Below are 14,079 nucleotides of genomic sequence, written 5' to 3' on the forward strand. Positions count from 1 at the left end.
GTTTTAAAATTATATCTCATCCAGTTATTTTCATAAAACATATCGTGTCAGAAGTGGGATTTGAACCCACGCCCTCATACGAGGACCAGAATACACAGATTCACTTCGTGAACGAATGAAGCTAAGCCCCTTAAGTCTAGCGCCTAAGACCGCTCGGCCATCCTGACGTGGTTCTGTGTAATTTGGACGTTTTTAAATTATATCTCATCCAGTTATTTTCTTAAAACATATCGTGTCAGAAGTGGGATTCGAACCCACAACCTCATACGAGGGCCAGAATACACAGATTCACATCGTGAACGAAGAAAACTAAGCCCCTTGAGTCTAGCGCCTAAGACGGCTCGGCCATACTGACGTGGTTTTAAGTAATTTAGACGTTTAAAATTACATATCTTCGAGTTATTTTCATTAACAATATCGTGTTAGAAGTGGGATTCGAACCCACGCCCTCATACGAGGGCCAGAATACACAGATTCACATCGTGAACGAAGAAAGCTAAGCCCCTTGAGTCTAGCGCCTAAGACGGCTCGGCCATACTGACGTGGTTTTAAGTAATTTAGACGTTTAAAATTACATATCTTCGAGTTATTTTCATTAACAATATCGTGTCAGAAGTGGGATTCGAACCCACGCCCTCATACTAGGACCAGAATACACAGATTTACATCGTGAACGAAGGAAGCTAAGCCCCTTGAGTCTTGCGCATTAGACCGCTCGGCCATCCAGACCGGGTTTTATGTAATTTGGACGTTTTAAAATTATATCTCATCCAGTTATTTTCTTAAAACATATCGTGTCAGAAGTGGGATTCGAACCCACGCCCTCATACAAGGGCCAGAATACACAGATTCACATCGTGAACGAAGAAAACTAAGCCCCTTGAGTCTAGCGCCTAAGACCACTCGGCCATCCTGACATGGTTCTGTGTAATTTGGACGTTTTAAAATTATATCTCATCTAGTTATTTTCTTAAAACCTATCGTGTCAGAAGTGGGATTCGAACCCGCGCCCTCATACGAGGACCAGAATACACAGATTTACATCGTGAACGAAGGAAGCTAAGCCCCTTGAGTCTCGCGCCTTAGACCGCTCGGCCATCCAGACGTGGTTTTAAGTAATTTGGACGTTTTAAAATTATATCTCACCCAGTTATTTTCTTAAAACATATCGTGTCACAAGTGGGATTCGAACCCACGCCCTCATACGATGACCAGAATACACAGATTCACACCGTGAACGAAGGAAGCTAAGCCCCTTGAGTCTAGCGCCTAAGACCGCTCGGCCATCCTGACGTGGTTTAAAGGAATTTAGACTTTTAAATTTACATCTTTTCGAGTTACTTTTATAAAACATATCGTGTCAGAAGTGGGATTCGAACCCACGCCCTCACACAAGGGCCAGAATACACAGATTCACATCGTGAACGAAGAAAACTAAGCCCCTTGAGTCTAGCGCCTAAGACGGCTCGGCCATACTGACGTGGTTTTAAGTAATTTAGACGTTTAAAATTACATCTCTTCGAGTTATTTTCATAAACAATATCGTGTCAGAAGTGGGATTCGAACCCACCCCCTCATACTAGGACCAGAATACACAGATTTACATCGTGAACGAAGGAAGCTAAGCCCCTTGAGTCTTGCGCCTTAGACCGCTCGGCCATCCAGACCGGGTTTTATGTAATTTGGACGTTTTAAAATTATATCTCATCCAGTTATTTTCATAAAACATATCGTGTCAGAAGTGGGATTTGAACCCACGCCCTCATACGAGGACCAGAATACACAGATTCACTTCGTGAACGAATGAAGCTAAGCCCCTTAAGTCTAGCGCCTAAGACCGCTCGGCCATCCTGACGTGGTTCTGTGTAATTTGGACGTTTTTAAATTATATCTCATCCAGTTATTTTCTTAAAACATATCGTGTCAGAAGTGGGATTCGAACCCACAACCTCATACGAGGGCCAGAATACACAGATTCACATCGTGAACGAAGAAAACTAAGCCCCTTGAGTCTAGCGCCTAAGACGGCTCGGCCATACTGACGTGGTTTTAAGTAATTTAGACGTTTAAAATTACATATCTTCGAGTTATTTTCATTAACAATATCGTGTCAGAAGTGGGATTCGAACCCACGCCCTCATACGAGGGCCAGAATACACAGATTCACATCGTGAACGAAGAAAACTAAGCCCCTTGAGTCTAGCGCCTAAGACGGCTCGGCCATACTGACGTGGTTTTAAGTAATTTAGACGTTTAAAATTACATATCTTCGAGTTATTTTCATTAACAATATCGTGTCAGAAGTGGGATTCGAACCCACGCCCTCATACTAGGACCAAAATACACAGTTTCACATCGTGAACGAAGGAAGCTAAGCCCCTTGAGTCTGGCTCATTAGACCGCTCGGCCATCCTGACGTGGTTTTGTGTAATTTGGACGTTTTAAAATTACATCTCATCCAATTATTTTCATAAACAATATCGTGTCAGAAGTGGGATTCGAACCCACGCCCTCATACGAGGACCAGAATACACAGATTTACATCGTGAACGAAGGAAGCTAAGCCCCTTGAGTCTTGCGCATTAGACCGCTCGGCCATCCAGACCGGGTTTTATGTAATTTGGACGTTTTAAAATTATATCTCATCCAGTTATTTTCTTAAAACATATCGTGTCAGAAGTGGGATTCGAACCCACGCCCTCATACAAGGGCCAGAATACACAGATTCACATCGTGAACGAAGAAAACTAAGCCCCTTGAGTCTAGCGCCTAAGACGGCTCGGCCATACTGACGTGGTTTTAAGTAATTTAGACGTTTAAAATTACATCTCTTCGAGTTATTTTCATAAACAATATCGTGTCAGAAGTGGGATTCGAACCCACCCCCTCATACTAGGACCAGAATACACAGATTTACATCGTGAACGAAGGAAGCTAAGCCCCTTGAGTCTTGCGCCTTAGACCGCTCGGCTATCCAGATCGGGTTTTATGTAATTTGGAAGTTTTAAAATTATATCTCATCCAGTTATTTTCTTAAAATATATCGTGTCAGAAGTGGGATTCGAACCCACGCCCTCATACGAGGACCAGAATACACAGATTCACTTCGTGAACGAATGAAGCTAAGCCCCTTAAGTCTAGCGCCTAAGACCGCTCGGCCATCCTGACGTGGTTCTGTGTAATTTGGACGTTTTAAAATTATATCTCATCCAGTATTTTTCTTAAAACATATCGTGTCAGAAGTGGGATTCGAACCCACGCCCTCATACGAGGGCCAGAATACACAGATTCACATCGTGAACGAAGAAAACTAAGCCCCTTGAGTCTAGCGCCTAAGACGGCTCGGCCATACTGACGTGGTTTTAAGTAATTTAGACGTTTAAAATTACATATCTTCGAGTTATTTTCATTAGCAATATCGTGTCAGAAGTGGGATTCGAACCCACGCCCTCATACGAGGGCCAGAATACACAGATTCACATCGTGAACGAAGAAAACTAAGCCCCTTGAGTCTAGCGCCTAAGACGGCTCGGCCATACTGACGTGGTTTTAAGTAATTTAGACGTTTAAAATTACATATCTTCGAGTTATTTTCATTAACAATATCGTGTCAGAAGTGGGATTCGAACCCACGCCCTCATACTAGGAGCAGAATACACAGATTCACATTGTGAACGAAGGAAGCTAAGCCCCTTGAGTCTGGCTCATTAGACCGCTCGGCCATCCTGACGTGGTTTTGTGTAATTTGGACGTTTTAAAATTACATCTCATCCAATTATTTTCATAAACAATATCGTGTCAGAAGTGGGATTCGAACCCACGCCCTCATACGAGGACCAGAATACACAGATTTACATCGTGAACGAAGGAAGCTAAGCCCCTTGAGTCTCGCGCCTTAGACCACTCGGCCATCCTGACATGGTTCTGTGTAATTTGGACGTTTTAAAATTATATCGCATCCAGTTATTTTCTTAAAACCTATCGTGTCAGAAGTGGGATTCGAACCCGCGCCCTCATACGAGGACCAGAACACACAGATTTACTTCGTGAACGAAGGAAGCTAAGCCCCTTGAGTCTCGCGCCTTAGACCGCTCGGCCATCCAGACGTGGTTTTAAGTAATTTGGACGTTTTAAAATTATATCTCACCCAGTTATTTTCTTAAAACATATCGTGTCACAAGTGGGATTCGAACCCACGCCCTCATACGATGACCAGAATACACAGATTCACACCGTGAACGAAGGAAGCTAAGCCCCTTGAGTCTAGCGCCTAAGACCGCTCGGCCATCCTGACGTGGTTTAAAGGAATTTAGACTTTTAAATTTACATCTTTTCGAGTTACTTTTATAAAACATATCGTGTCAGAAGTGGGATTCGAACCCACGCCCTCACACAAGGGCCAGAATACACAGATTCACATCGTGAACGAAGAAAACTAAGCCCCTTGAGTCTAGCGCCTAAGACGGCTCGGCCATACTGACGTGGTTTTAAGTAATTTAGACGTTTAAAATTACATCTCTTCGAGTTATTTTCATAAACAATATCGTGTCAGAAGTGGGATTCGAACCCACCCCCTCATACTAGGACCAGAAAACACAGATTTACATCGTGAACGAAGGAAGCTAAGCCCCTTGAGTCTTGCGCCTTAGACCGCTCGGCCATCCAGACCGGGTTTTATGTAATTTGGACGTTTTAAAATTATATCTCATCCAGTTATTTTCTTAAAACATATCGTGTCAGAAGTGGGATTCGAACCCACGCCCTCATACGAGGACCAGAATACACAGATTCACTTCGTGAACGAATGAAGCTAAGCCCCTTAAGTCTAGCGCCTAAGACCGCTCGGCCATCCTGACGTGGTTCTGTGTAATTTGGACGTTTTTAAATTATATCTCATCCAGTTATTTTCTTAAAACATATCGTGTCAGAAGTGGGATTCGAACCCACGCCCTCATACGAGGGCCAGAATACACAGATTCACATCGTGAACGAAGAAAACTAAGCCCCTTGAGTCTAGCGCCTAAGACGACTCGGCCATACTGACGTGGTTTTAAGTAATTTAGACGTTTAAAATTACATATCTTCGAGTTATTTTCATTAACAATATCGTGTCAGAAGTGGGATTCGAACCCACGCCCTCATACGAGGGCCAGAATACACAGATTCACATCGTGAACGAAGAAAACTAAGCCCCTTGAGTCTAGCGCCTAAGACGGCTCGGCCATACTGACGTGGTTTTAAGTAATTTAGACGTTTAAAATTACATATCTTCGAGTTATTTTCATTAACAATATCGTGTCAGAAGTGGGATTCGAACCCACGCCCTCATACTAGGACCAAATACACAGATTCACATCGTGAACGAAGGAAGCTAAGCCCCTTGAGTCTGGCTCATTAGACCGCTCGGCCATCCTGACGTGGTTTTGTGTAATTTGGACGTTTTAAAATTACATCTCATCCAATTATTTTCATAAACAATATCGTGTCAGAAGTGGGATTCGAACCCACGCCCTCATACGAGGACCAGAATACACAGATTTACATCGTGAACGAAGGAAGCTAAGCCCCTTGAGTCTCGCGCCTTAGACCGCTCGGCCATCCAGACGTGGTTTTAAGTAATTTGGACGTTTTATAATTATATCTCACCCAGTTATTTTCTTAAAACATATCGTGTCAGAAGTGGGATTTGAACCCACGCCCTCATACGAGGACCAGAATAAACAGATTCACATCGTGAACGAAGGAAGCTAAGCCTCTTGAGTCTAGCGCCTAAGACCGCTCGGCCATCCTGACGTGGTTTTAAGAAATCTAGACGTTTAAAATTACATCTTTTCGAGTTACTTTTATAAAACATATCGTGTCAGAAGTGGAATTCGAACCCACGCCCTCATACGAGGACCAGAATACACAGATTCATATCGTGAACGAAGGAAGCTAAGCCCCTTGAGACTCGCGCCTTAGACCGCTCGGCCATCCTGACATGGTTCTGTGTAATTTGGACGTTTTAAAATTATATCTCATCCAGTTATTTTCTTAAAACCTATCGTGTCAGAAGTGGGATTCGAACCCGCGCCCTCATACGAGGACCAGAATACACAGATTTACATCGTGAACGAAGGAAGCTAAGCCCCTTGAGTATCGCGCCTTAGACCGCTCGGCCATCCAGACGTGGTTTTAAGTAATTTGGACGTTTTAAAATTATATCTCACCCAGTTATTTTCTTAAAACATATCGTGTCACAAGTGGGATTCGAACCCACGCCCTCATACGATGACCAGAATACACAGATTCACACCGTGAACGAAGGAAGCTAAGCCCCTTGAGTCTAGCGCCTAAGACCGCTCGGCCATCCTGACGTGGTTTAAAGGAATTTAGACTTTTAAATTTACATCTTTTCGAGTTACTTTTATAAAACATATCGTGTCAGAAGTGGGATTCGAACCCACGCCCTCACACAAGGGCCAGAATACACAGATTCACATCGTGAACGAAGAAAACTAAGCCCCTTGAGTCTAGCGCCTAAGACGGCTCGGCATACTGACGTGGTTTTAAGTAATTTAGACGTTTAAAATTACATCTCTTCGAGCTATTTTCATAAACAATATCGTGTCAGAAGTGGGATTCGAACCCACCCCCTCATACTAGGACCAGAATACACAGATTTACATCGTGAACGAAGGAAGCTAAGCCCCTTGAGTCTTGCGCCTTAGACCGCTCGGCCATCCAGACCGGGTTTTATGTAATTTGGACGTTTTAAAATTACATCTCATCCAATTATTTTCTTAAAACATATCGTGTCAGAAGTGGGATTCGAACCCACGCCCTCATACAAGGGCCAGAATACACAGATTCACATCGTGAACGAAGAAAACTAAGCCCCTTGAGTCTAGCGCCTAAGACGGCTCGGCCATACTGACGTGGTTTTAAGTAATTTAGACGTTTAAAATTACATATCTTCGAGTTATTTTCATTAACAATATCGTGTCCTCATACTAGGACCAAAATACACAGATTCACATCGTGAACGAAGGAAGCTAAGCCCCTTGAGTCTGGCTCATTAGACCGCTCGGCCATCCTGACGTGGTTTTGTGTAATTTGGACGTTTTAAAATTACATCTCATCCAATTATTTTCATAAACAATATCGTGTCAGAAATGGGATTCGAACCCACGCCCTCATACGAGGACCAGAATACACAGATTTACATCATGAACGAAGGAAGCTAATCCCCTTGAGTGTCGCGCCTTAGACCGCTCGGCCATCCAGACGTGGTTTTAAGTAATTTGGACGTTTTAAAATTATATCTCACCCAGTTATTTTCTTAAAACATATCGTGTCAGAAGTGGGATTTGAACCCTCGCCCTCATACGAGGACCAGAATACACAGATTCACATCGTGAACGAAGGAAGCTAAGCCTCTTGAATCTAGCGCCTAAGACCGCTCGGCCATCCTGACGTGGTGTTAAGAAATCTAGACGTTTAAAATTACATCTTTTCGAGTTACTTTTATAAAACATATCGTGTCAGAAGTGGAATTCGAACCCACGCCCTCATACGAGGACCAGAATACACAGATTCATATCGTGAACGAAGGAAGCTAAGCCCCTTGAGACTCGCGCCTTAGACCGCTCGGCCATCCTGACATGGTTCTGTGTAATTTGGACGTTTTAAAATTATATCTCATCCAGTTATTTTCTTAAAACCTATCGTGTCAGAAGTGGGATTCGAACCCGCGCCCTCATACGAGGACCAGAATACACAGATTTACATCGTGAACGAAGGAAGCTAAGCCCCTTGAGTCTCGCGCCTTAGACCGCTCTGCCATCCTGACGTGGTTCTGTGTAATTTGGACGTTTTAAAATTATATCTCATCCAGTTATTTTCTTAAAACCTATCGTGTCAGAAGTGGGATTCGAACCCACGCCCTCATACGAGGACCAGATTACACAGATTCACATCGTGAACGAAGGAAGCTAAGCCCCTTGAGTCTGGCGCCTTAGACCGCTCGGCCATCCTGACGTGGATTTAATTAATTTAGGCGTTCAAAATTACATCTCTTCGACTTACTTTTATAAAACATATCGTGTCAGAAGTGGGATTCGAACCCACGCCCTCATACGAGGACCAGAATACACAGATTTACATCGTGAACGAAGGAAACTAAGCCCCTTGAGTCTAGCGCCTAAGACGGCTCGGCCATTCCTACGTGGTTTTAAGTAATTTAGACGTTTAAAATTACATCTCTTCGAGTTATTTTCATAAACAATATCGTGTCAGAAGTGGGATTCGAACCCACGCCCTCATACGAGGACCAGAATACACAGACTCACATCGTGAACGAAGGAAGCTAAGCCCCTTGAGCCTCGCGCCTTAGACCGCTCGGCCATCCAGACGTGGTTTTCTGTAATTTGGACGTTTTAAAATTATATCTCACCCAGTTATTTTCTTAAAACATATCGTGTCAGAAGAGGGATTCGAACCCACGCCCTCATACGAGGACCAGAATACACAGATTCACATCGTGAACGAAGGAAGCTAAGCCCCTTGAGTCTAGCGCCTAAGACCGCTCGGCCATCCTGACGTGGTTTTAAGTAATTTAGACGTTTAAAATTACATCTCTTCGAGTTACTTTTATAAAACATATCGTGTCAAAAGTGGAATTCGAACCCACGCCCTCATACGAGGACCAGAATACACAGATTCATATCGTGAACGAAGGAAGCTAAGCCCCTTGAGTCTCGCGCCTTAGACCGCTCGGCCATCCAGACGTGGTTTTGTGTAATTTGGACGTTTTAAAATTACATCTCATCCAGTTATTTTCATCAACATAATCGTGTCAGAAGTGGGATTCGAAACCACGTCCTCATACGAGGACCAGAATACACAGATTTACACCGTGAACGAAGGAAGCTAAGCCCCTTGAGCCTCGCGCCTTAGACCGTTCGGCCATCCAGACGTGGTTTTATGTAATTTGGACGTTTTAAAATTATATCTCACCCAGTTATTTTCTTAAAACATATCGTGTCAGAAGTGGGATTCGAACCCACGCCCTCATACGAGGACCAGAATACACAGATTCACATCGTGAACGAAGGAATCTAAGCCCCTTGAGTCTAGCGCCTAAGACCGCTCGGCCATCCTGACGTGGTTTTAAGTAATTTAGACGTTTAAAATTACATCTCTTCGAGTTACTTTTATTAAACATATCGTGTCAGAAGTGGAATTCGAACCCACGCCCTCATACGAGGACCAGAATACACATATTCATATCGTGAACGAAGGAAGCTAAGCCCCTTGAGTCTCGCGCCTTAGACCGCTCGGCCATCCTGACGTGGTTTTGTGTAATTTGGACGTTTTAAAATTACATCTCATCCAGTTATTTTCATAAACAATATCGTGTCAGAAGTGGGATTCGAACCCACGCCCTCATACGAGGACCAGAATACATAGATTTACATCGTGAACGAAGGAAGCTAAGCCCCTTGAGTCTCGCGCCTTAGACCGCTCGGCCATCCAGACGTGGTTTTGTATAATTTGGACGTTTTAAAATTATATCTCACCCAGTTATTTTCTTAAAACATATCGTGTCAGAAGTGGAATTCGAACCCACGCCCTCATACGAGGACCAGAATACACATATTCATATCGTGAACGAAGGAAGCTAAGCCCCTTGAGTCTCGCGCCTTAAGACCGCTCGGCCATCCTGACGTGGTTTGGTGTAATTTGGACGTTTTAAAATTACATCTCATCCAGTTATTTTCATAAACATAATCGTGTCAGAAGTGGGATTCGAAACCACGTCCTCATACGAGGACCAGAATACACAGATTTACACCGTGAACGAAGGAAGCTAAGCCCCTTGAGCCTCGCGCCTTAGACCGTTCGGCCATCCAGACGTGGTTTTATGTAATTTGGACGTTTTAAAATTATATCTCACCCAGTTATTTTCTTAAAACATATCGTGTCAGAAGTGGGATTCGAACCCACGCCCTCATACGAGGACCAGAATACACAGATTCACATCGTGAACGAAGGAAGCTAAGCCCCTTGAGCCTCGCGCCTTAGACCGCTCGGCCATCCAGACGTGGTTTTCTGTAATTTGGACGTTTTAAAATTATATCTCACCCAGTTATTTTCTTAAAACATATCGTGTCAGAAGAGAGATTCGAACCCACGCCCTCATACGAGGACCAGAATACACAGATTCACATCGTGAACGAAGGAAGCTAAGCCCCTTGAGTCTAGCGCCTAAGACCGCTCGGCCATCCTGACGTGGTTTTAAGTAATTTAGACGTTTAAAATTACATCTCTTCGAGTTACTTTTATAAAACATATCGTGTCAAAAGTGGAATTCGAACCCACGCCCTCATACGAGGACCAGAATACACAGATTCATATCGTGAACGAAGGAAGCTAAGCCCCTTGAGTCTCGCGCCTTAGACCGCTCGGCCATCCAGACGTGGTTTTGTGTAATTTGGACGTTTTAAAATTACATCTCATCCAGTTATTTTATCAACATAATCGTGTCAGAAGTGGGATTCGAAACCACGTCCTCATACGAGGACCAGAATACACAGATTTACACCGTGAACGAAGGAAGCTAAGCCCCTTGAGCCTCGCGCCTTAGACCGTTCGGCCATCCAGACGTGGTTTTATGTAATTTGGACGTTTTAAAATTATATCTCACCCAGTTATTTTCTTAAAACATATCGTGTCAGAAGTGGGATTCGAACCCACGCCCTCATACGAGGACCAGAATACACAGATTCACATCGTGAACGAAGGAATCTAAGCCCCTTGAGTCTAGCGCCTAAGACCGCTCGGCCATCCTGACGTGGTTTTAAGTAATTTAGACGTTTAAAATTACATCTCTTCGAGTTACTTTTATTAAACATATCGTGTCAGAAGTGGAATTCGAACCCACGCCCTCATACGAGGACCAGAATACACATATTCATATCGTGAACGAAGGAAGCTAAGCCCCTTGAGTCTCGCGCCTTAGACCGCTCGGCCATCCTGACGTGGTTTTGTGTAATTTGGACGTTTTAAAATTACATCTCATCCAGTTATTTTCATAAACAATATCGTGTCAGAAGTGGGATTCGAACCCACGCCCTCATACGAGGACCAGAATACATAGATTTACATCGTGAACGAAGGAAGCTAAGCCCCTTGAGTCTCGCGCCTTAGACCGCTCGGCCATCCAGACGTGGTTTTGTATAATTTGGACGTTTTAAAATTATATCTCACCCAGTTATTTTCTTAAAACATATCGTGTCAGAAGTGGAATTCGAACCCACGCCCTCATACGAGGACCAGAATACACATATTCATATCGTGAACGAAGGAAGCTAAGCCCCTTGAGTCTCGCGCCTTAAGACCGCTCGGCCATCCTGACGTGGTTTGGTGTAATTTGGACGTTTTAAAATTACATCTCATCCAGTTATTTTCATAAACATAATCGTGTCAGAAGTGGGATTCGAAACCACGTCCTCATACGAGGACCAGAATACACAGATTTACACCGTGAACGAAGGAAGCTAAGCCCCTTGAGCCTCGCGCCTTAGACCGTTCGGCCATCCAGACGTGGTTTTATGTAATTTGGACGTTTTAAAATTATATCTCACCCAGTTATTTTCTTAAAACATATCGTGTCAGAAGTGGGATTCGAACCCACGCCCTCATACGAGGACCAGAATACACAGATTCACATCGTGAACGAAGGAAGCTAAGCCCCTTGAGTCTAGCGCCTAAGACCGCTCGGCCATCCTGACGTGGTTTTAATTAATTTAGACGTTTAAAATTACATCTCTTCGAGTTACCTTTATAAAACATATCGTGTCAGAAGTGGAATTCGAACCCACGCCCTCATACGAGGACCAGAATACACAGATTCATATCGTGAACGAAGGAAGCTAAGCCCCTTGAGTCTCGCGCCTTAGACCGCTCGGCCATCCTGACGTGGGTTTGTTTAATTTGGACGTTTTAAAATTACATCTCATCCAGTTATTTTCATAAACAATATCGTGTCAGAAGTGGGATTCGAACCCACGCCCTCATACGAGGACCAGAATACACAGATTTACTCCGTGAACGAAGGAAGCTAAGCCCCTTGAGCCTCGCGCCTTAGACCGCTCGGCCATCCAGACGTGGTTTTATGTAATTTGGACGTTTTAAAATTATATCTCACCCAGTTATTTTCTTAAAACATATCGTGTCAGAAGTGGGATTCGAACCCACGCCCTCATACGAGGACCACAATACACAGATTCACATCGTGAACGAAGGAAGCTAAGCCCCTTGAGTCTAGCGCCTAAGACCGCTCGGCCATCCTGTCGTGGTTTTAAGTAATTTAGACGTTTAAAATTACATCTCTTCGAGTTACTTTTCTTAAATATATCGTGTCAGAAGTGGAATTCGAACCCACGCCCTCATACGAGGACCAGAATACACATATTCATATCGTGAACGAAGGAAGCTAAGCCCCTTGAGTCTCGCGCCATAGACCGCTCGGCCATCCTGACGTGGTTTTGTGTAATTTGGACGTTTTAAAATTACATCTCATCCAGTTATTTTCATAAACAATATCGTGTCAGAAGTGGGATTCGAACCCACGCCCTCATACGAGGACCAGAATACATAGATTTACATCGTGAACGAAGGAAGCTAAGCCCCTTGAGTCTCGCGCCTTAGACCGCTCGGCCATCCAGACGTGGTTTTGTATAATTTGGACGTTTTAAAATTATATCTCACCCAGTTATTTTCTTAAAACATATCGTGTCAGAAGTGGAATTCGAACCCACGCCCTCATACGAGGACCAGAATACACAGATTCACATCGTGAACGAAGGAAACTAAGCCCCTTGAGTCTAGCGCGTAGGACGGCTCGGCCATCCAGACGTGGTTTTAAGTAATTTAGACGTTTAAAATTACATCTCTTCGAGTTAGTTTTATAAAATATATCGTGTCAGAAGTGGGATTCGAACCCACGCCCTCATACAAGGACCAGATTACACTGATTCACATCGTGAACGAAGGAAACTAAGCCCCTTGAGTCTAGCGCGTAAGACGGCTCGGCCATCCAGACGTGGTTTTAAGTAATTTAGACGTTTAAAATTACATCTCTTCGAGTTATTTTCATAAACAATATCGTGTCAGAAGTGGGATTCGAACCCACGCCCTCATACTAGGACCAGAATACACAGATTTACATCGTGAACGAAGGAAGCTAAGCCCCTTGAGTCTCGCGCCTTAGACCGCTCGGCCATCCAGACGTGGTTTTATGTAATTTGGACGTTTTAAAATTATATCTCATCCAGTTATTTTCTTAAAACATATCGTGTCAGAAGTGAGATTCGAACTCACGCCCTCATACGAGGACCAGAATACACAGATTCACATCGTGAACGAAGAAAGTTAATCCCCTTGAGTCTGGCGCCTTTGACCGCTCGGCCATCCTGACGTGGTTTTGTGTAATTTGGACGTTTTAAAATTACATCTCTTCCAGTTATTTTCTTAAAACATATCGTGTCAAAATTGGATTCGAACCCTCGCCCTCATACAAGGACCAGAATACACAGATTCACATCGTGAACGAAGGAAACTAAGCCCCTTGAGTCTGGCACATTAGACCGCTCGGCCATCCTGACGTGGTTTTGTGTAATTTGACGTTTTAAAATTACATCTCATCCAGTTATTTTCATAAACAATATCGTGTCAGAAGTGGGATTCGAACCCACGCCCTCATACGAGGACCAGAATACACAGATTCACATCGTGAACAAAGGAAGCTAAGCCCCTTGAGTCCAGCGCCTAAGACCGCTTGGCCATCCTGACGTGGTCTTAAGTAATTTAGACGTTTAAAATTACATCTCTTCGAGTTACTTTTATAAAACATATCATGTCAGAAGTGGAATTCGAACCCACGCCCTCATACGAGGACCAGAATACACAGATTCACATCGTGAACGAAGGAAGCTAAGCCCCTTGAGTCTCGCGCCTTAGACCGAACGGCCATCCTGACGTGGTTCTGTGTAATTTGGACGTTCTAAAATTACATCTCATCCAGTTATTTTCTTA

At 43.8% G+C, this 14,079-nt stretch overlaps 2 non-coding genes across 2 annotated transcripts; both read right to left on the minus strand.

The window, feature by feature from the left end:
• Positions 1-7,897: 7,897 nt before the first annotated feature.
• TRNAL-CAA (transfer RNA leucine (anticodon CAA)) lies at positions 7,898-8,019 on the minus strand. The gene is made up of 2 exons: positions 7,982-8,019; positions 7,898-7,943 (listed from the first exon to the last, which is right to left on the minus strand). It is a non-coding gene; the product is annotated as a tRNA-Leu (tRNA).
• A 5,321-nt stretch (positions 8,020-13,340) lies between these two features.
• On the minus strand, positions 13,341-13,462 carry TRNAL-CAA (transfer RNA leucine (anticodon CAA)). Its single transcript has 2 exons — positions 13,425-13,462; positions 13,341-13,386 (listed from the first exon to the last, which is right to left on the minus strand). It is a non-coding gene; the product is annotated as a tRNA-Leu (tRNA).
• Positions 13,463-14,079: the final 617 nt, after the last annotated feature.

Source organism: Phalangium opilio, unplaced genomic scaffold (genome assembly GCF_054372755.1).
Source record: "Phalangium opilio isolate 3A_F unplaced genomic scaffold, DU_Popi_V2 ptg001662l_1, whole genome shotgun sequence".
Classification (NCBI taxonomy): Eukaryota; Metazoa; Arthropoda; class Arachnida; order Opiliones; family Phalangiidae; genus Phalangium; species Phalangium opilio.